Below are 22,546 nucleotides of genomic sequence, written 5' to 3' on the forward strand. Positions count from 1 at the left end.
AATTCCCAATACCTGGGATGGATCCAGAACATCATTGATGTCAGTTAAATGATGATGTCAGAGATTGAGAGCAGAATCGTTAAAATAAGATGAGATTATCGCAGCAAGTTCCGATAGCTGCAGTTACAGGCAGATGCCAGCTATGTAACACAGTATTTGTCTGTTTTGAATCCGAGTCTACTCCTAAGCCAGCTTCATACTTTCCTTAGGCCGGGATCACACTTGTGTTGGCTGGTCTGCATAGGGCTCCATACTTCTTCCCTTAAGCTCCGCTCTGCCTACTTCCACTTGCGTCCTATATCGTCCTGTGTACCTATCTTTAACATTGGGTATGCAGGGACATACATTGTATGCGGATGCGTCTGCATGCGTCGTTTTGACTTGCCCGCTGAACGCACAAAAATGCAATATGTTGCATTTGGCAGGCACGTCAAAACGACGCACGCGGACACATCTGCATTCAACGCATGACCCGGCGTACCCAATGTTAAAGATAGGTACACAGGACAACGCAGGATGCATGCCGAAGTAGGCGGAGCGTAGGTGGAGCTAAAGGGAAGAAGTATGCAGCCCTGCGCAGACCAGCCAAACACTAATGTGAACCCGGCCTTAGCGACCTAAAATGAAAATGTACATGACAAGTCCTTAATGAGATAAGCTACTAAAACTAAAGATCAGGTTGTGGTTTGAAAAGAGAATTGTTGCAAGTGGGGCACCCCTGCGTGTCCAGTAGCCACAGAGTTACTGCACCTCACCCAGAGGTGTGGTATCCCACGACCAGGTAAGATGAGGGCACCTGACCACACTCCACACCTGCATCCCACACACGTGGGACGTGTTTGGAGCAGCTCCTGTCAGGAGGAGCTGCTGGATGGATTGGCTTTGAAGGAAATCTCCCTGAAGGAAAGAGTGGTTCTTCTAGAGGCATGGGTGAAGAGTGCTCCCCGTGGGGCTCGTCCCACGCTGACAGCCATCAGGTGGGGGAAGAATCCAGGTCGCAGAAGGGTCTCAGCCCCTAGCCTAGTGGAGTGTACATCATAACTTAACTAGCAAGCTGACAGCTGTGGCTACTTTATGGGCCACAGCGAATTACCACAGTTATCTTCGCCAGAAAGGCAGCCACATAGGATCAAAGAAACGCCTGAGTCACATTATCTGACAGGATCCGCGGCAGCTAGCCTGGGACACTGACTGTGAGATGCTGAAAGGAAGGAAAGTGGAAAGCAGCATTGTGGAGATGGCCTGAGAAGGTACTTAATGACAGGGAGTGTTGGAAGGGTGTACTTATTTGCCTGGGAGTTGACTGGACCCTTCACCTAAAGAACACAGCACTGAGGTGGCCATCTGTACTGCAGACAGAACTGTGAGTAAAGACTTGGAAGTACATTCAACTGCATCATCTGTTTCGTTCCTGCGTCATCAACCAGGCACTGCTTCCACTTTCACTCCACATTACATCACCGCTTCTAAAACTACTCTCAACGGCCCTGGGACTACTGCTCTACCTGTGGAGAGCCATTTTCACCTCAGCTGTGTCAAACCGACGGTCCCAGGGAAATGGCATTGCAGTGCTGGTCGCCTCTGACCAGAATACCACAGGTGGCGTCACGAATCACATATAAACTTTACTCTCATTTAATTACACACCAAATTACATGACCATCTGGGGCCATGGACCGGGTCACTGCCACTATGACATTTCCCATTGAAGTTGTCAGGCCCGGTACCAAGTATCCCAAGGCTCTTGGGGCACGTCACAAGCATAATGCAATGAGTGTTCACTTATCTTTTATTTCCACACCAAGCCAGCAGGAAAGCAATGTCAATGCAGAGGCGGACATACTGTTGGTGCAATTTGTGTAGTCTCCAAAGCAGCTTCTGCCACAGAAACATACAGATTTGTGGCAGAATCACATTTTTCCTACAAAAACTTTTTGAATGCAAAATTTGCTGGAATCATTAGCAGACATGATGGCACGTTTGGCGAGATCCTGATGTGCCTAAACAGTGGCAAACCCACACAAGTGACCCAATTGTGGAAACTAGACCCCTCATGGAACTTATCTAGATATGTGATGAACACCAGAAGTTTATAACATTGAGCCAAGATAAAAAGAATAAAAATTTTCCCCAAAAAATGTTTTTATCTCCAATTTTTTTTAATTTCGTAAGAGTAACAGCAAAAGTGGACCCAAAAATTTGTTTCTCGATATCTCCTGTGTAACCAGATACCCCATATCTGAGTATCTGAGGAAAAACTACCGTTTGGGCACATGGCAGTGGTCAGAAGGGTAGGAGTGAAGTTCTGAAGCACAGATTTTGATGGAATAGTCTGCATGTGTCCTGTCATGATTGGAAAGCCTCTGATATGCCTAAACAGTGGAAACTAGAACCCTCAAGGATTCTATTTAGATGTGTGGTGAGCACCTTCAACCCAAAGGTGCTTCACAGAATTTAACAATGTTGATTTGTGAAAATGAAAAAATATATATTTTTCCCACAAAAAATGTTGTTTTGTCCACAAATGTTATCATTTTCACAAAATTTGTTCTGCAATTTCTCCTGAGTACACCAATACCCCATGTGTGGTCGAAAATGACTTTTGAGGCACTGTGCAACACTCACAAAGAAAGAGACGCTATATTGGAGTTAAGATTTTGCTGGACAGGTTTGAGGGTGCCATGTCACACTGATACCAGAGGTGCCAGAACAGTAGAACCCCTATAAGTGACCACTTTTTACAAACTACACCACTCAATGAATTTATCTAGGGATTCAGTGATCATATTAATACCACATGTGTCACAGGATTTTATACCATTGAGCAGGGAAGAAAATATAATTACATTTTTACCAATCAGTTTTGTTTTAGTCCCATATGTTACAATTTCACATTGGTAAATCAGTAAAAATGGCACCAAAATTTGTCCCACAATTTCTACTGAATGTAGAAATACCTCATATGTGGTTGTACAGTACTGCTTAGCCAAATGGCGATACTCAGGATAAACGAAGCACTCTTTGTCTCCTAGAGCACAGATTTTCCTAGAATAGTTTCCAAAGTCTGTATGCAGAACCCATAACTGCTAGAAGAGCACAATTCCCCCTCAAGTGACATTTTTTTGGAAATTATGCCCATTTAGGAATTTATCTACAGGTGTATTGACTATTTTGACTCCATGGGTATTTTTCCAGAAACAAGTAGTGGATGTTGCTGAGTGAAAATTGGAAACTGTCATTGTAGTGACCAGTAGGGGGGTAATGAGCCATAGCACTTTTCCAGAGCCTTTGTACTACCAGTAGCATGGAAGCCCCTTATATTTCCATTAATAGATGACAAACCTAAGTGGGGACTTGCTTTTTTGTGTATTGAGTTTGAATGTTTTAAAGGAACATTTAACATAACATTTGGGAACATATTTATCCGGCGCTCTACGCTGAGCACTTATATCGGGGTTTCCATGTAAATCTCCAAGTGACAAGATTCAAATAAAACCTCTGAGGTAGTCACTTACTGTAATAAGGCAGCAGAGTTACTATGACTCCATCTTGCCTCTGTTCAGCATTGTCCTACCTTTAAGATGTGCACAAAACTCTGCGGACCACACTTTTATGCACATCTAAAAAGACAGATACCGCCAGATCACAGGTCAGGCAGCATCCACAATGCCTTAATCTACCTCATTAAAGGGAAACAACCCCGATGTAAGCATTCAGCGCAGAGCTCAGTATAAATGTGAGTCGAGCCCTACTGTAATCTTTGGGAGGCAGAATTAAAAAATCAACAGCAGGTGAAGAATTGGTTTTATTTACTTTGAAACCTGTTCCTCATGCTGTACAAGTGATTAGACAACTTAATTCTTCAGGTCGGTGCTATTACAGCAATACCAGATTTATATCGTTATATTTTATGTTTTGCTGCTGTCACACACTAAAAGATGCTTTTCATTGCAAAAACTATTTTTTGCCTCCCCATGTTTAGATAATTATAATGTTTCCATATTTCTGCCGACAGAATCATGTGAGGGCTTGTTTTTTGTGGGACGAGTTGTTTTTAGTAATGACATTTTTGGGCACATTACATTATATAAAGAGACAAGGTATTTCTGAAATACAGGTGATGCGCAAATAGGATACCAAATCAGTTATCAATATCATAAGAAACTTGGCACTCTTCTTGGTGTGCATTTATTGACAGTGGTAAAATCCAGAAAAAAATTAGACATTTCAGTCACTAAAGACCTTCATCAGTCGTCATCTGGATAGTGGAGAGCTAAGGGCTGCAGTGCCTAGAAGCGGTTTTCGGGCAAATGACATTTTTTGATCGCTTATTCACTTTCGATTTCTATTTTTAGGAGGCAGAATGAACTAAAAACAGCAATTTAGGAGTTAGGAGTTGTTTTTCATTGTTTTTTTCGCTGTTCCGCATGTGGTAAAATTGATATGGCATCTTTATTCTTTGGGTCAGTATGATTACAGCATTACCACATTTATATAGCTTTTTAATGTTTTGGCACTTTTACACAATAAAACTATTTTACAGAAAAAATAATTATTATTACATTGCTTTATTCTGAGAGCTATAACATTTATATTTTTCCACTGACGGAGCTGTATGGTGGTATGTTTTTTGCAGGACAAGTTGACATTTTCAGATACACCATTTTTCTTTAATTTCATCTTTTTGATTGTGTCTTAATTCTACTTTTTTTCAGCAGTGTGATGATAAAGCATAGCTTTTTTGCTTTGTTTTTTATGGTGTTCAAAGAAGGGGTTAACTAGTGGGACAGTTTTATAGGTTGAGTGGTTCCGGACGCGGTGATACCAAATATGTGTACTTTTTTTTGCTTATTTTTCTTTTACATAAATATATGTATTCATTGGATTAGTATGTTTTCTTCTTTTTTGTTCTTTATTTTGTGCTTTTTTTTATTTTACAATTTTTAATAAAAAAATTTTTTTATCTCTTTTACATTGTCCCAGGATGGGACATCAAGTTTCCCTGCCCTTATCGCTGATCTAATACTCCACAATGCTCTTACATTGCAAGACATTAGATCTGTGCATCTCAGGTAGGTAGAAGGTGTGTCAGCTCCTGTTCTTATCAGAGGCTTACTGGCCACCTTTTCTGGGTGACCCCACAGCCAGGTTTTAGCCAGGCGTCACCATGGATCATCTTCGATGCTCATTAATGTCGCTGTCACTATTGACAGCGGCATCAGAGGGGTTAAACACCTGCAATCGGTGCTAGCATATATAGCTGACAAGTGCATTTAATTGTGGCGGCACTCAGCATGAGCCTGCGTGATCGTAAAGCAGTATATATATGGTGGTTTGAGGGAATGCAGCTCCCGCAGTGCTATGCATATACGGTACACGTTGGGAATGGGTTAAATTCCAAGACTGCCCCTTGGAGATCTTAAATTAATAATTATATTTTCTTATTTTCAGCTAAAACATGAAATCCATTAGAGAACCTCCATAATAATTTGCAGTCTACGTAGGTACTGTATAGCAGTTTTTATTAGAACGCTGTGCATCTCAACAGTTGCCTGCAGCCCAAATATTTTTGGGATATTAGGCTGCATTCATTTCTAAGAGCTCCTGAAGTACCTGTCATTTTTGGATTCTACTTGTTACTGTAGGTTACAGCCACATTCCTTTATCTTTACTGTTTCTATAACTATGTTTATATCCTGTTTAGATGAAGGCATTTTCATTTTTTTAGCTAAATCGAATTCTTATTTAAGTTTCCTAATCGAGAAAGCAAAAAGAACATCAAAGAAGATAAGGCTTTTACGGTGGTATACCAACATCGTTCAGTCTACCAATTACTGAAGGCAGTAACTCTGCCAGCCATTAATGTCTGCTTCTCTGCTGATTAATTATTTGAGGTGTGCATTGCCATTTGCTGAGCTTTACTGTATTACACTAATTATAAATTAATATATTGGCCATTACATGCTAAGGAAATGTAGACTGCTAATGCATTCGAGCAAGGCGGCTGTTTTAGAGCAGCTGTATCTTATTTTTATCTAATTTGTTTGCATTTTTTGCTAAGTTGTCCCTTTGCCAGGACTCTACTCCGCGAGTATATGTGTATCTACAGGATCGCAGGCTGGAAATCTCACTTTGACTTACCCAATCCTAGAGGTTTAAAAACATTAATCTCATTTGAATTTAGAAAATAAAAGTTGTATTTGATAATCAGGGATTGCCTAGTTTTAGCAGTTATCATTTAGACTAATCTGATATGTGTAATTGGTTGCGCTTTTTCTGTAGCCCATAAATTGAACCTTAAACAGGGATTATTGCAGACCAAACATGGTTACAGTGAAATATATACGGTATACAATTGTGCTAAAAAATTTACATACCCAGGCAGAATTTTTTCCTTTCTTGGACTTTTTTCAGAGAATATGAATGATAACACTAAAATATTTTCTCTACTCATGGTTAGTGTTTGGGTGAAGCCATTTATTGTCAAACTACTGTGTTTTCTCTTTTTAAATCACAAAGACAACCTAAAACATCCAAATGAGCCCCCTCTAACATCAATGACAGCTTGAAGTCTTTTGTGGTAGTTGTCGATGAGGATCTTTATTTTCTCATTTTCTCAGATGGTAAAGCTGCCCCCACTTCTTGGCAAAAAGCCTCCAGTTCCTGATAATTCCTTTGCTGTCTAGCATAAACCTCGAACTTAAGATCTCCTCAGAGTGGCTCAATGATATTGAGGTCAGGAGACTGAGATGGTCACTCCAGAATCTTTGCTTTGTTCTGCTGTAGCCAATGGCAGGTCAACTTCCCCTTGTGTTTTGGATTGTGTGCTCTGAACCTTTCTCTGTGATAGTACTGTGCGTACCAAAAACTTTTTAGAATCTTCAACGGAGTTGGTGGGAGTGATTTGTGTGTCAACTTTTTTTCTACTGCTTCTTAGAGGGTACTTTCCCTCATGGTCTGTGGGTGAAATTTGTAAGCTGCTTCTTAGGAGGTATTCTGCCCCATGGTCTGTGGGTGAAATTTGTAAGCTGGTTTTGATAGGGCACTTTGTCCAATGGTTTGTAGGTGAAATTTGTAAGATGTTTCTGAGGGGGTACTCTGCCCCATGGTCTGTGGGTAAAATTTGTAAGCCTCTAATGTATGGGTAATGTGCACCATGGTCTGAGGGTGAAATTTGTAAGGTGCTTGTAAGGCTGAAGTCACACTAGCGATAAAACAAAGCATAGCACTTGGACCAGTATTTATCTATGGGGCAGCTCCCATCAGCGTTTTTTCCTCGTCTGTATTTTACATGCGATTGTAGTCACAGCATGCTGCGATTGTCACTGACACTCGGCCGAGTCTCGGCTCACTCACACCCATATAAGTCTAGGAGCACATCATTCGGATATGCGCTGACCCTGGTGAAATTTGTAAGCTGCTAATGTATGGGTAATGTTCCCCTTGGTCCATGGGTGAAATTTGTAAGATGCTTCTAAGGGGGGTACTCTGCCCCATGGTCTGTGGGTAAAATTTGTAAGCTGCTATTGTAGGGGTAATGTGCCCCATGGTCTGTTGGAGAAATTTGTAAACTGCTAATGTACAGGCATTGTGCCCTGTGCTCTGTGGGTGAAATTTTTAACTGGACTAGAAGTAGCTAGCCTCAGTCTCCGTGAGAGCACTGTTAAAATGTTTATGTTATTCATTTACTTCCTATTTTTCCCATGATCGTAATGGTGACAGAACCCCTTTAAGTCATTCGCCTATTCAAATTTTTTTTTGCACTGCAATTATCTTACTTTAACCCCTTAGTGACTGCCAATACGTCTTTTTACTGACCTGAGATAAAGGAAAATAGCATCCCCGTACAGGTGGCCATCCAGCATCTGTCGGCTGTACACTATAGTAGACAACTTGCTGCATAAAAAAAACAGCAGAAAAAGGCAGCACCGCTTTCCTGCCCAGGTCTTTGAACAAATGCGCTACAGGATGCAGCCAGCCCAAATAGCAAGATGTTGGCAACCTAGGTGCAAAAATACTAAATAGACAGCAGCTCACCAACTACCCATTCATGGAGGGGATGACTGCTTAGTATACATTTGTCTAATAAAGTAGTGTATATGGCACTGTTCACATAAAGGTAATGCATAGTGTCTGGTTCTCAGCCTATTAGTCACGCCCCTACTATTCAATTAGGCGGGCTGGCCAGCTCTCTCAATGCATACCAGCTTTTTTTTTAATTTTTGGAGGATTTTAGCTCTCTTTTGTGGCTTTGCTATCAGTTTAACTTGCTGCATCAGCCACAATCAGTGTTACATAGTAACATAGTTAGCAAGGCCGAAAAAAGACATTTGTCCATCCAGTTCAGCCTTTATTGCATCAGACTAAATCCCCAGATCTACATCCTTCTAAAGAACCTAATAACTGTAAGATACAATATTGTTACGCTTCAGGAAGACATATAGGCCTTACTTGAACCCCTCAATTGAGTTCGACATCACCACCTTCTCAGGCAAGGAATTCCAGATTCCTCACTGCCCTAACAGTAAAGAATCCTCTTCTATGTTGGTGGAAAAACCTTCTCTCCTCCAGACACAGAGAATGCCCCCTTGTGACCGTCACCTTCCTTGGTATAAACAGATCCTCGGAGAGATATTTGTATTGTCCCCTTATATACTTATACATGGTTATTAGATCGCCCCTCAGTCGTTTTTTCTAGGCTAAATAATCCTGAGATAATATCTCTGGGTATTGTAGTTCCCACATCCCCTTTATTACTTTTGTTGCCCTCCTTTGTACTCGCTCTAGTTGGGCACCGACCCTTGTTGTACCCCACTGGTCACAGCGACCCAGTTAGAGAATATACCATTTAAACCCATCCTCTGCTTTCTGTCACTAAGCCAGTTACTTACCCATTTACCCACATTTTCCCCCAGACCCAGCATTCTCATTTTGTGTACCAACCTCTTATGTGGCACGGTATCAGACGCTTTGGAAAAATCAAGATATACCACGACTCACCTTGGTCCTGAAAAACCAGGGGAAGAGTCTTGAGGAGATCATTTGCATATTCCCAGTGCCTTCTGGGATAAGTGAAGAGTCTCCGCGAGCTCAACGATCACTGGGTTTTGGCCGTTGCAGCTGAAAAGAGGAAATCGGAAAACCAGGGGAAGAGTCTTGAGGAGATCATTTGCATATTCCCAGTGCCCTCTGGGATAAGTGAAGAGTCTCCGCGAGCTCAACGATCACTGGGTTTTGGCCGTTGCAGCTGAAAAGAAGAAATCGGAAAACCAGGGGAAGAGTCTTGAGGAGATCATTTGCATATTCCCAGTGCCTTCTGGGATAAGTGAAGAGTCTCCGCGAGCTCAACGATCACTGGGTTTTGGCCGTTGCAGCTGAAAAGAGGAAATCGGAAAACCAGGGGAAGAGTCTTGAGGAGATCATTTGCATATTCCCAGTGCCTTCTGGGATAAGTGAAGAGTCTCCGCGAGCTCAACGATCACTGGGTTTTGGCCGTTGCAGCTGAAAAGAGGAAATCGGAAAACCAGGGGAAGAGTCTTGAGGAGATCATTTGCATATTCCCAGTGCCTTCTGGGATAAGTGAAGAGTCTCCGCGAGCTCAACGATCACTGGGTTTTGGCCGTTGCAGCTGAAAAGAGGAAATCGGAAAAACCTTGCGCCGATAGATTTGGGCTCATCTTTCATCGTTTTTAAGAAATCTCAAGATGGAAGAGGCCAGGAGCCATTTGGTGAGCTGCATTTCTTGCTACATGTTCACAGACTTACCAGTGGAAAAGCCATACTTCACATGCCACAAATGCAAGCTTATGTCCCTGTTGGAGGAAAAGTTGCAAAATCTCGAAGAGAGGTTAGCTACGTTGAAGATCATTAAGGAAGGTGAAGAGTTCTTGGACAGAGCAGAATTATCTCTTCATGTTACAGAAAGAGAAGAAATTCGAAGTGCACCTGAAGAAACAGAGGAATGGAGACATGTGACCCAGAGAAGCAGGAGGATCAGGAGGCAGTCAGCACCCATACTGCTCAGAAACCAGTACCAGGCTCTCACGCAGGAAAACAATGAAGAAATACATCAGGATAAGACTTTGCCAACAAGCAGCAACCTTGTACGCCTTCAGAGTCCTCCTGGATGGAGAAAGAAAAATGTTGTGAAGAAGAAACGGAGAGTGGTGGTCATGGGGGATTCCCTGCTGAGAGGAACTGAGGCCGCTATCTGCAGACCGGATATAACTTCAAGAGAAATGTGCTGTCTTCCAGGTGCAAAAATTAAAGATGTGTCTGACAGGATATCAGGACTCTTCAGACCTACAGATGACTACCCATTCCTGCTACTACATGTGGGGACAAATGACACTGCAAGAAACGACCTGGAAACCATCTGCAGAGACTTTGAAGACTTAGGCAAGAAAGTGAAAGAACTGGGAGCGCAGGTGGTCTTCTCTTCCATCCTCCCAGTGGATGGCCATGGAACAAGGAGGTGGAATAAGATTCTGCAGGTGAACAACTGGCTACGTCGATGGTGCCGTCAGCAACGATTTGGATTTCTGGATCACGGAGTGAACTACTTATACGATGGACTACTTGCTAGAGATGGGGTGCACCTTACGAAGACTGGTAAGCATGTATTTGGAAGTCGCCTTGCTACACTTGTAAGGAGAGCTTTAAACTAGAACAACATGGGAAGGGAAGCAAAAGACCAGAAAAAGCCATACACCTGACAAATGCTATTGAGAACTCTGCTATTAGAAGTGAAAAGGAAGAACAAAGACGAAAGAATCTAATTAATAAAAATATTGGAGAAAGAGAAACCAATCACAAACTAAAATGTTTCTATACTAATGCACAAAGCATGGGCAACAAACAAGGAGAATTGGAACTACTAACACAGGAAAAGAAATATGATGTCATTGGAATCACTGAAACTTGGTGGGACAATACACATGATTGGAATACAAGACTAGAAGGATACAACTTATTTGCAAGAAACAGACTTGATAAACGAGGAGGGGGTGTCGCATTGTATGTTAGAAACGTGTATATCTGCACAGAGATTGAAGCTTCAGAGACTGGGAGTTCTGTGGAAACTGTTTGGGTAAGAATACAAGGACAGAACAATGGAAAGGACACTATTGTAGGCATTTACTACAGGCCGCCTGTGCAAGCTGAAGCTATGGATGAACTCTTTATGCATCAAATGGCCAAGTTCTCCAAAAAATATGACATAGTTGTCATGGGAGATTTCAACTATCCAGACATTTGTTGGGAATCTCTCTCAGGCAAAACTAACAGGTCAAGGAAATTCTTATCCTCTCTTGCTGACAACTTTATCTTCCAAAAGGTAAGGGAGAAAACAAGGGGAACTGCTACCTTGGATCTAATCCTTATAAACAGGGAGGAAATGGTTGAGGAGGTAAAAGTGGCTGGGACCCTAGGAGGTAGTGACCATGCTATTTTAGAATTTTGGATAACTAGAGGCGGAAGACCTGTGAAGACTCAGACGTCAAGGTTAGATTTCAGAAAGGCAGATTTTAAGGGATTCAGAAAGAGAATTGGAGGGATCCAATGGCTGGATATCCTTAAAGACAAAAATGTCCAGGAAGGATGGGAAATCTTGAAAAATGAAATTCTCAAAGCACAGTTGTTAACAATTCCGAAAAGAGGGAAGAATAGGAAGCAGTTAAGGAAACCAGGATGGATGAACACAGAACTTAAGCACATGCTAAAAAGGAAGAAAAAAATGTTTATAAAATGGAAAGAGGGAGGCATATCTAAAGAAGAATATAATGCTGTCTGCAGAACCTGCAGGGCACAAATCAGATTATCTAAAGCTGAAAATGAATTGAGGCTTGCAAGAGATGTCAAAAGCAATAATAAAGGATTTTGGGGATATGTCAAAAGTAAAAGAAAAGTCAAAGATGCTATAGGATTTTTACAGGATGAAAATGATGAAATGGTAAGACAGGATGTTGAGAAGGCTGAACTTTTAAATTCCTATTTTGCATCTGTTTTCTCTCAGAAAGGAAATGTAACATCAACTGTTATTCACTGTCCTATTAAGGGAATAGAAGAATCCAGGATATCTATAAACAGAAAGATAGTGAGGAAACACTTAGCTAGCCTAAATGAATTCAAGTCTCCAGGTCCAGATGAATTACACCCCAGAGCACTGAAGGAGATAGCAAAAGAAATTTTTGAACCCCTCTCTATAATCTTTGAAAATTCTTGGAGAACAGGAGAAGTGCCAGAAGACTGGAGAAGAGCAAATGTTGTTCCTATCTTCAAAAAGGGGAAGAAGGTGGACCCAGGTAACTATAGGCCGGTGAGTCTGACTTCTATACCAGGAAAGATCTTTGAACAAATTATTAAACAACATGTATGTCAATACCTGGATAAGAATGAAGTGATTAAACAGAGTCAGCATGGGTTTGTAACTAATAAGTCATGTCAGACTAACTTAATTTCCTTCTATGACGGTATCACTGATTGGTTGGATCAAGGAAATGCTGTAGATATAGTATATCTTGACTTCAGCAAAGCATTTGACAAAGTCTCTCATACAATCCTTATTGAAAAAATGATTAAGTATGGAATGGACAAGGAAACTGTTAGGTGGATTCATAACTGGCTTAGTGATCGGACCCAAAGAGTGGTCGTAAATGGCTGCACATCCAGTTGGAAGAATGTCTCAAGTGGGGTACCACAGGGCTCTGTCCTGGGCCCTGTATTGTTCAACATCTTTATCAACGATTTAGATGAAGGAATTGAGGGTAAACTGATTAAATTTGCTGATGACACAAAGCTAGGAGGGATAGCTAATACTAGAGAAGAGAGAGAGAGGATTCAAAAAGATTTAAATAAACTGGAGAAGTGGGCAGCAACTAACAGAATGGTTTTTAACAGGGAGAAATGCAAAGTACTACATCTGGGCAATAAAAATGGAAAAAGCATATATAGAATGGGAGGAATAGGGCTAAGTGACAGCACATGTGAAAAAGACTTGGGTATACTAATAGATCACAGACTGAATATGAGTCAACAGTGTGATGCAGCAGCAAAAAAGGCAAATGCAATTCTAGGATGTATTAACAGAAGCATACAGTCTAGATCACGTGAAATCATTATTTCCCTCTACTCCTCTTTGGTCAGACCTCATCTGGAATATTGTGTCCAGTTTTGGGCGCCACATTTTAAAAAAGACATCAACAAACTGGAGCAAGTTCAGAAAAGAGCGACCAGAATGGTGACCGGTCTGCAAACCCTGTCTTATGAGGAAAGGTTGCAGGATTTGGGAATGTTTAGTTTGCAAAAGAGAAGACTGAGAGGAGACTTAATAGCTGTCTACAAATATCTAAAGGGCTGTCACGTTGTAGAAGGATCAACTTTATTCTCATTTGCACAAGGAAAGACTAGAAGCAATGGGATGAAACTGAATGGGAGGAGACACAGATTAGATATTAGAAAAAACTTTTTGACAGAGTGATCAATGAGTGGAACAGGCTGCCACGAGAAGTGGTGAGTTCTCCTTCAATGGAAGTCTTCAAACAGAGGCTGGACAGACATCTGACTGGGATGATTTAGCGAATCCTGCTTTGAGCAGGGGGTTGGACCAGATGGCCCAGGAGGTCCCTTCCAACTCTACGATTCTATGATTCTATGATTCTATGATTCTATAGCATACCTCTTCATAAAAACTGATTAGATTGGTTTGACAGGAGCGATTCCTCATAAACCCATGCTGATATGGAGTTAAACAGTTATTCCCATTGAGATAATCCAGAATAACATCCCTCAGAAACCCCTCAAATATTTTACCTACAATAGAGGTTAGACTTACTGACCTATAATTTCCAAATTCACTTTTAGAGCCCTTTTTGAATATTGGTACCACATTTGTTGGCATAATACATATCTGTTTAACCCTTTAAATGCTGCTGTAAATAGTGAATACATCATATAAATGGTTAACAGAGTGTGGGGGGCTTCCTCTTTATCCCAATCGGCACCCTGAGATCACGATTGCGTGGTCCTGATGTTTGCCATGGCAATTCTCAGGCAAATAGCACTCTTAGAGTCTGCTGGCTATAGCGGCTTGTTCAGAAGTTACCGACATTTTGGTGGTAAAAATATACTTTTTCATTTCTGTCATGTCATTTTGCATTAATTCCTGAAAATTACCTGAAGGGTTAATAAACTACAAGACAACAGTTTTCAATATGTTGAGGGGTGCTGTTTTAAAATGACTTTTGGGGGTTTCCCAATATATAAGACCCCTAAAGTCACTTCAAAACTAGATAGATCCCCAAAAAGATAAATGTTGTTAATTTTACTTGAAAAAATGAAAAATTACTGCTCCATTTTTAAATCTAAAATGCTAACAAAATAAAATAACACTTTACAAATGGTGCTGATTTAAAACAGACATGAGAGAAATGTTATTTATTAAGGTTTTTCTATGGTATGACTATCTGTAGTAAAAGGATAATAATTCAAAGTTTGAAAATTGCTAATTTTTTAACATTTTTCTCAAATTTCTGATATTTATTGTAAATCAGCACAAAACATATCTACCTACATTTACCATAATTACAAAACATAATGTGCCACGAAAAAACAATCTCAAAATCACTGGGATTTGTTGAAGCGTTTAAGAGATATTAACACATAAAGTGATATTGGTCAGATTCCAAAAATTTGTCCCCGTCACTAAGGGGTTAACCCTATTTAGCTTCCTTTTGCAGCCCACTAGCTCTCACTATGACCATTTTACAGTCATTTTAAAGCACTAAAGCTTGGGCCCCCATTAATTACTATTGGGTTTGGCGTCAAGTTCGAACCCGAACAAAACTTCCATGGGTTCGCTCATCCCTGTTTCTTAGTCATCAACTTGGAAATACAGTATGGTTAGAAAGTTAACAATCAATGATATTTGGTTTGATTATTGCTTTTCATATCTGACCTACAAATTATCCTAGTTCATCCACCTATGTAAGAAAAAAACCTCGCAAATATTGCACCACGTAAAATAAAAAGAAAATCAATTCTAAACAAATTCCCATATCGGCGCTCGTATACCGTCAGTAGCGCATAGGTAAAAGGGCCCTTAGTTGTTTGTGATATAATTTACAAGTGAAATCTCGCCATCTCCCCTGAACACCTCTCCTAATGTATTCTTATATTATTTAGATATAAATAATTCACACTTTATCCCCAGGAAATTTTTGTTTCTACTATATCTCCCTGTCGACTTCTGCCCTCTGGCATTAGTGTTTCCCTTTAATAAAAAATGTATATCTCCCAATAACAATGCCACCATTTTTACCATACTACAACGACAGCCCCAACCTAGTCCATTGTATATAAGAAAGCTCACATATACACACTTATTGCCATATTATTTATGTTATATACGCATGTGAAGTTTCCGCTTTATATTTTTCATGTGTCATCTTCTCCGTCAAGGTAGAGAGCATAGATACATTTTCCAGAGCAGATATTGCAGAATTATGTCTATGTGAGCATATAACATTCTTGTTGCAGATATGTGATAGGGTCCTGTGTCCCTTTTTAACAGCAGTTTGTACAGAAGACGGGGCTGAATTGATGTCCACACAATTGTGGATCGCAGACTGTTTATTTAGGACACTCCATTTTTCATTTCTATGCCAAGGTATTGTCATTTATTAATCTTCAGACGTTACCCTAGATCTATTTAAATACAGATATGGTGCTTGGATGCTCTTACTGTTATTCATTTCCTTGTATCTATGACTTCACCTTGTAGCACAACGGGCAGATTATATTAATTCGCTATCTCAACGGTAATCTCAACAATCTTTGTCCTTGTTTCAAAGAGGTGTCAGATTGCCATCAACATAAAACATTTACCATTAAAATGTCACCCAGAGACAAAGCAGAATGGAAGATATGAGGCTGAGATGTGACATTTCACATCTTACCAACTCCTCTACGGATGTATCCCGATGCAGAACTACAGCAATGTTATTACCTTGGTTGGAAATACCATCAAGCGCTTGTGAGCATCTAACCACACGCTGACTGTTTAGGAAAATCAATGCATAGAAAACCAGTTAATGCATTTATTTTTTTTTCTCTCCTTTCATATGTCTCTGTAAAGGCCAGGGCTGTATTTTTTTTTTTTTTAGAATTGTTGCTAAAAGCAAAAAACAAAATCGGCTTAACCAATTAATTCCTGGAAAAGAAAATATCGACAAACAAGAAAACATCGAGCTATTTTGGAGCAGTAAAATTATAATATCGTTTAAAACAAAAGCACATTGTCAATCTTCAGTGGGCTTTTCTTTTGATGTGCTCCAATATTGTACATGTATTTATATATCGACTCTTTTTATGGAGTTACAGACAACTTCGGAGTATCCTGCTTAAAATTGCCCTAAAAATTGTCAGCACTTTCTTGTGAATTATAGTGCTTATGTTGTCCCATTTTTATACCTCCAGATATACCTCTTCCATCTTTACAGCTTGTTAGTGCCGAACACCTGCTTGTATGCCTTTCTATAGTTTGGTGCTTCTACTGATATAACGTGAACCTGTCAGAAGGTTTTTATCCCCAATTCTAATGTCTTCTACGTAAAGTTGCTGTAATGTAAAGTACACAAACACCTTTGCTGTAGAATAGAGATTTCCCATTTTTTAGAAATCCCTTGCTGAATTTTTATGATAATGATCCACCAGTGCAACGAGGTTCGCATAGCACTAATAGCTCTCCTGCCTCTCCTCCTCTTTTTCTGCCTGCTGATGGCCTATAATAACTGCTTCTTGCACGCAAGATCGCGCACTCATATCAACGTACCCTGGAAAGGCACAAACACCGATCAGAAGTCCAGCGCTATCAACATCATCAGTAACTTACTGTGAAGTGCCATCCCGGGAAATTACAGAGTGTGAGCGATATCTCAGATGAGGAAGGCTAGTGACTAACACATGAGTGACCTGTCATTCAGTGACTAAAGTCCAGCAGGAGGCAGGGAAAGTTGTAAGTGCCTGTCCCGCTCCACTTGTGTCTTATTAGCAAAAATCAGCAATGGATTTCTGTAAAACAGGAAATTGCTTTTCTACAGCCACAAAAAATAATGTACTTTACTTTACAGCAACTCTGTGCAGTTGAAAATAGATTAGGGTAGAAAAATCTGCTCACAGGTACCCTTTAAGCCTATCTCGACATGCGCCGTACATGTACGGCACATGTCGTGTCTCTCCATTTGATGTGGGCTCCGGCTAAGCCCACATCTTTCCCTGCACATGTGAGCTGTTTTGAAGAGCTGACATGTGCCACTAACAGCCGCAGGTGGAATCCCAATTCAATCACGGCTGTTAATCTGTTAAATGCCGCTGTCGATCTCTGACATTGACATTTAATGTGATCGCGCCGGAAACGTGTCACTAATCCTGCCCATCGGCGTTCGTGTCACATGACCGCGGGTCGCCAATGGGTTGCATTACAACCTGAAGTTTGCAGCAGACCCCTGTGGTTGTCATTTTCAGTTTGCTATGAGCGCCATCCAGCGGGTGGCGCTCATAGCAAGCGAGCATTTCTGCTACACACAGGCAATCTGATCATTGCCTTAGAGTAGCAGAGGTGATCGGATTATCGCAGCTTTTAGTTTCCTATGGAGACTATTGAAGAAAGTGAAAAGTAAAAAGAAAGCTTTCAAAAATATTTAAAATTTTTTAAAAAAATTCAAATCACCCATCATTTGCATCATTCAAAATAAAACTATTACAAAAATTAAAAAATAGTCATATTTGGTATCGCTGCATTCAGAATCGCCTGATCTATCAAGATATAAAAATAATTAATCTGATTCGAAAACAGCATAGCGAAAAAAAGTCAAAACGCCAGAATTACGTTTTTTTGGTCGCTGTAATATTGCATTAAAGTGCACTAATGGGTAATCAAAAGATCCTATCCACACCAAAATGGTATGATTAACCCCTTCACGACCTTTGACGCCACGTAGGCGTCATGAAAAGTCGTGCCAGAACGACCCATGACGCCTATGTGGCGTCATGACTTTAAAGCCCCCCTGCAGGTCGAGTGACCTAGGTCACTGAAAGGTCACCCAACCCGCAGATACAGGGGGCTTTGTTCTTCACCACAGGGGGCGTGGCTTCGCCCCCACGTGGCTACGATCGCTCTGATTGGCTGTTAAAAGTGAAACAGCCAATCAGAGCGATAGTAATATTTCATCAATGAAAATTGATGAAATATTACAATCCAGCCATGGCCGATGCTGCAATAGCATCGGACATGGCTGGAGACCGCGATCCGACCCCCCCACCGGCTCACGGGGCCGATCGGCCCCCTATACCGACTGACGGCGGCAATGTGCCGCCGCCATCATCATCGGCTCCCCTCCCCCTTCTCTGTGCTCCCCCCACCTTCTGACCCCCCCGGTACCTCCGATGTCCCCCTCCGCCTCTTTGTGTCCCGCGGTCCCGGACCATGGGCGCCGCCATCTCGAAAATGGCGGGCGCATGCGCAGTCCGCCCGCCGGCTGCAATTTCCCTTCATTCTATTATGATCACTGTGATAAACTCTCACAGTGATCAAAATAGAATGAAAAGTAAATAACCCCCCCGTTTATCACCCCCATAGGCAGGATCAACTAATAAAAAAAAGAAATTATTTTTATTTTCATTTTTCCATTAGGGTTAGAGTTAGGGTTGGAAAGAGGGTTAGGGTTGGAAAGAGGGTTAGGGTTGGAAAGAGGGTTAGGGTTAGGGTTAGGGCTGGAAAGAGGGTTAGGGTTGGAAAGAGGGTTAGGGTTAGGGTTGGAAAGAGGGTTAGGGTTGGAAAGAGGGTTAGGGTTAGGGTTGGAAAGAGGGTTAGGGTTGGAAAGAGGGTTAGTGTTGGAAAGAGGGTTAGGGTTGGAATTAGGGTTAGGGTTGGAATTAGGGTTAGGGATGGAATTAGGGTTAGGGATGGAATTAGGGTAAGGCTTGTGGTTAGGGATGGAATTAGGGTTATGGTTGGAATTAGGGTTACGGATAGGGTTAGGGGTGTGTTGGGGTTAGGGTTGGGATTAGGGTTAGGGATGTGTTGGGGTTAGGGTTGTGGTTAGGGGTGTGTTGGGGTTAGGGTTGGAGTTAGAATTATGGGGTTTCCACTGTTTAGGCACATCAGGGGGTCTCTAAACGTGACATGGTGCAACCATTGATACCAGCCAATTTTGCGTTCAAAAAGTCAAACGGTGCTCCCTCCTTTCCGAGCCCCGACGTGCGCCCAAACAGTGGTTTACCCCAACATATGGGGTATCAGCGTACTCAGGAAAAATTGCACAACAACTTTGGTTGTCTAATTTCTCCTGTTACCCTTGGGAAAATAAAAAATTGGGGGCTAAAAAATTATTTTTTGGAAAAGAAATGATTTTTTTATTTTCACACGTCTGCGTTATAAACGTCTGTGAAGCACTTGGGGGTTCCAAGTGCTCACCAGACATCTAGATAAGTTCCTTGGAAGGTCTAGTTTCCAAAATGGGGTCACTTGTGGGGGTTTCTACTGTTTAGGCACATCAGAGGCTCTGAAAACGTAATGACGACCGCAGACCTTTCCATCAAAGTCTGCATTTCAAAATGTCACTACTTCCATTCTCAGCCCTTACGTGCGCCCAAACAATGGTTCCTCCCCACATATGGGGTATCAGCATACTCAGGACAAACTGGACAACAACTTTTGGGGTCCAATTTCTCCTGTTACCCTTGGGAAAATAAAAATTTATGAGCTAAAAAATCATTTTTTGAGGAAAAAAATGATTTTTTATTTTCACAGCTTTGCGTTATAAACTTCTGTGAAGCACTTGGGGGTTCAAAGTGCTCACCACACATCTAGATAAGTTCCTTGGGGGGTCTAATTTCCAAAATGGGGTCACTTGTGGGGGGGTTCCACAGTTTAAGCACACCAGTGGCTCTGCAAATGCAACATGACACCCGCAGACCATTCCATCAAAGTCAGCATTTCATAATGCCACTACTTCCCTTCCGAGCCACGACGTGTGCCCATACAGTGGTCCCCACCCACATATGGGGTATCAGCGTACTCAGGACAAACTGGACAAGAACTTTTGGGGTCCAATTTATCCTGTTACCCTTGTGAAAAAAAAATTGTGAGCTAGAAATCTTTTTTTTTTGAGGAAAAAAAATGATTTTTTATTTTCATGGCTCTGCGTTACAATCTTCTGTGAAGCACTTGGGGGGTTCAAGGTCCTCGCCATACATCTAGATTAGTTACTTGGGGGGTCTAGTTTCCAAAATGGTGTCACTTGTGGGGGGTTTCCACAGTTTAGGTACATCAGGGGCTCTGCAAATGTAACATGATGACCGCAGACCATTCCATCAAAGTCTGCATTCCAAAACGTCACTACTTCCCTTCCGAGCCCGACTTGTGCCCAAACAGTGGCCCCCACCCACATATGGGATACCAGCGTACTCAGGACAAACTGGACAACAACTTTTGGGGTCTAGTTTCTCCTGGTACCCTTGTGAAAATAAAAAATTGTGCACTAAAAAATAATTTTTTGAGTTAAAAAAAAGTATTTTTTATTTTCACGGCACTGCGTTATAAACTTTTGTGAAGCTCTTGGCAGTTCTAAGTGCTCACTATGTATCTAGAAAAGTTCCTTAGAGGGTCTAGTTTCCAAAATGGGGTTATTTGTGGGGGAGCTCCAATGTTTAGGCACACAGGGGCTCTCCAAACACGACATGGTGTCCGCTAACGATTAGAGGTAATTTTAATTTCAAAAAGTCAAATGGCGCTCCTTCCCTTCTGAGCCCTGCCGTGCGCCCAAACAGTGGTTCCCCCCCACATATGGGGTATCGGTGTACTCAGAACACATTGCACAAGAACTTTTGTGGTCCAATTTCTCCTGTTACCCTTGCGAAAATAAAAAATAGCATGCTAAAAAATCATTTTTGAGGAAAAAAAATGATTTTTTATTTTCACTGCTCTGCGTTATAAACTTCTGTGAAGCACCTGGAGGTTCAAAGTGCTCACCACACATCTAAGTAAGATCCATAAGGGGACTAGTTTCCAAAATGGGGTCACTTGTGGGGGTTTTCACTGTTTAGGCACACAGGGGCTCTCCAAACGCGACATGGTGTCCGATAACGATTGGAGCTAATTTTCCATTCAAAAATTCAAATAGCGCTCCTTCACTTACGGACCCTGTCATGCGCCCAAACAGTGGTTTATGATGACATATGAGGTATCGATGTATTCAGGAGAAATTGCCCAACAAATTTTAGGATCCATTTTATCCTGTTGCCCATGTGAAAATGAAAAAACTGAGGCTAAAAGAAAATTTTTGTGAAAAAAAAGTACTTTTTTTTTTTACCGATCAATTTGTGAAGCACCTGGGGGTTCAAAGTGATCATGTGCATGTAGATAAGTTCCTTGGGGGGTCTAGTTTCCAAAATGGGGTCACTTTTGGGGGAGCTCCAATGTTTAGGCACACAGGAGCTCTCCAAACGCGACATGGTGTTCGCTAAATATTCCAGCATGTTTTCCATTCAAAAGTCAAATGGCGCTCCTTCCCTTCTGAGCCCTGCCGTGCGCCCAAACAGTGGTTTATGACCACATATGAGGTATCGGTGTACTCAGGAGAAATTGCCCAACAAATTTTAGGATCCATTTTATCCTGTTGCCCATGTGAAAATGAAAAAAATGATGCTAAAAAATTTTTTGTTGTAAAAATTAAAATGTCCATTTTTTCTTTCCACGTTGTTTTAGTTCCTGCGAAACACCTGAAGGGTTAATAATCTTCTAGAATGTAGTTTTGAGTAGCTTGAGGGGTGCAGTTTTTAGAATGGTGTCACTTTTGGGTATTTTCTGCCATATAGACCCCTCAAAGTGACTTCAAATGTGAGGTGGTCCCTAAAAAAAATGGTTTTGTAAATTTTGTTGTAATAATGAGAAATCGCTGGTCAACTTTTAACCCTTATAACTTCTTAACAAAAAAAATTTGTTTCCAAAATTGTGCTGATGTAAAGTAGACATGTGGGAAATGTTATTTAGTAACCACTTTGTGTCACATAACTCTCTGGTTTAACAGAATAAAAATTCAAAATGTGAAAATTGCGAAATTTTCTAAATTTTTACCAAATTTCTGATTTTTTCACAAATAAACGCAAAAATTATCGACCTAAATTTACCACTAACATGAAGCCCAATATGTCACGAAAAAACAATCTCAGAATCGCTAGGATCCGTTGAAGTGTTCCTGAGTTATTACCTCATAAAGGGACACTGGTCAGAATTGCAAAAAATGGCCAGGTCATTAAGGTCAAAATAGGCTGGGTCATGAAGGGGTTAAAAACATCAGCTCGGCACTCAAAAAATAAGCCCTCAGTCAGCCCCAGATAATAAAAAATGGAGATGCTACGAGTCTCGGAAAATGACACCTTACATGTTTTGTATCTACGAACTTGTAATGACCTGGAGAATCATAATAGCTGGTCAGTTTTAGCATTTGGTGAACATGGTAAGAAAAAAAGTACAAAAAACTAGTGTGGA

The sequence above is a fragment of the Dendrobates tinctorius genome, unplaced genomic scaffold, assembly GCF_039654945.1.
Source record: "Dendrobates tinctorius isolate UK_male_01 unplaced genomic scaffold, ASM3965494v1 ptg000098l, whole genome shotgun sequence".
In the NCBI taxonomy this organism is placed as follows: domain Eukaryota; kingdom Metazoa; phylum Chordata; class Amphibia; order Anura; family Dendrobatidae; genus Dendrobates; species Dendrobates tinctorius.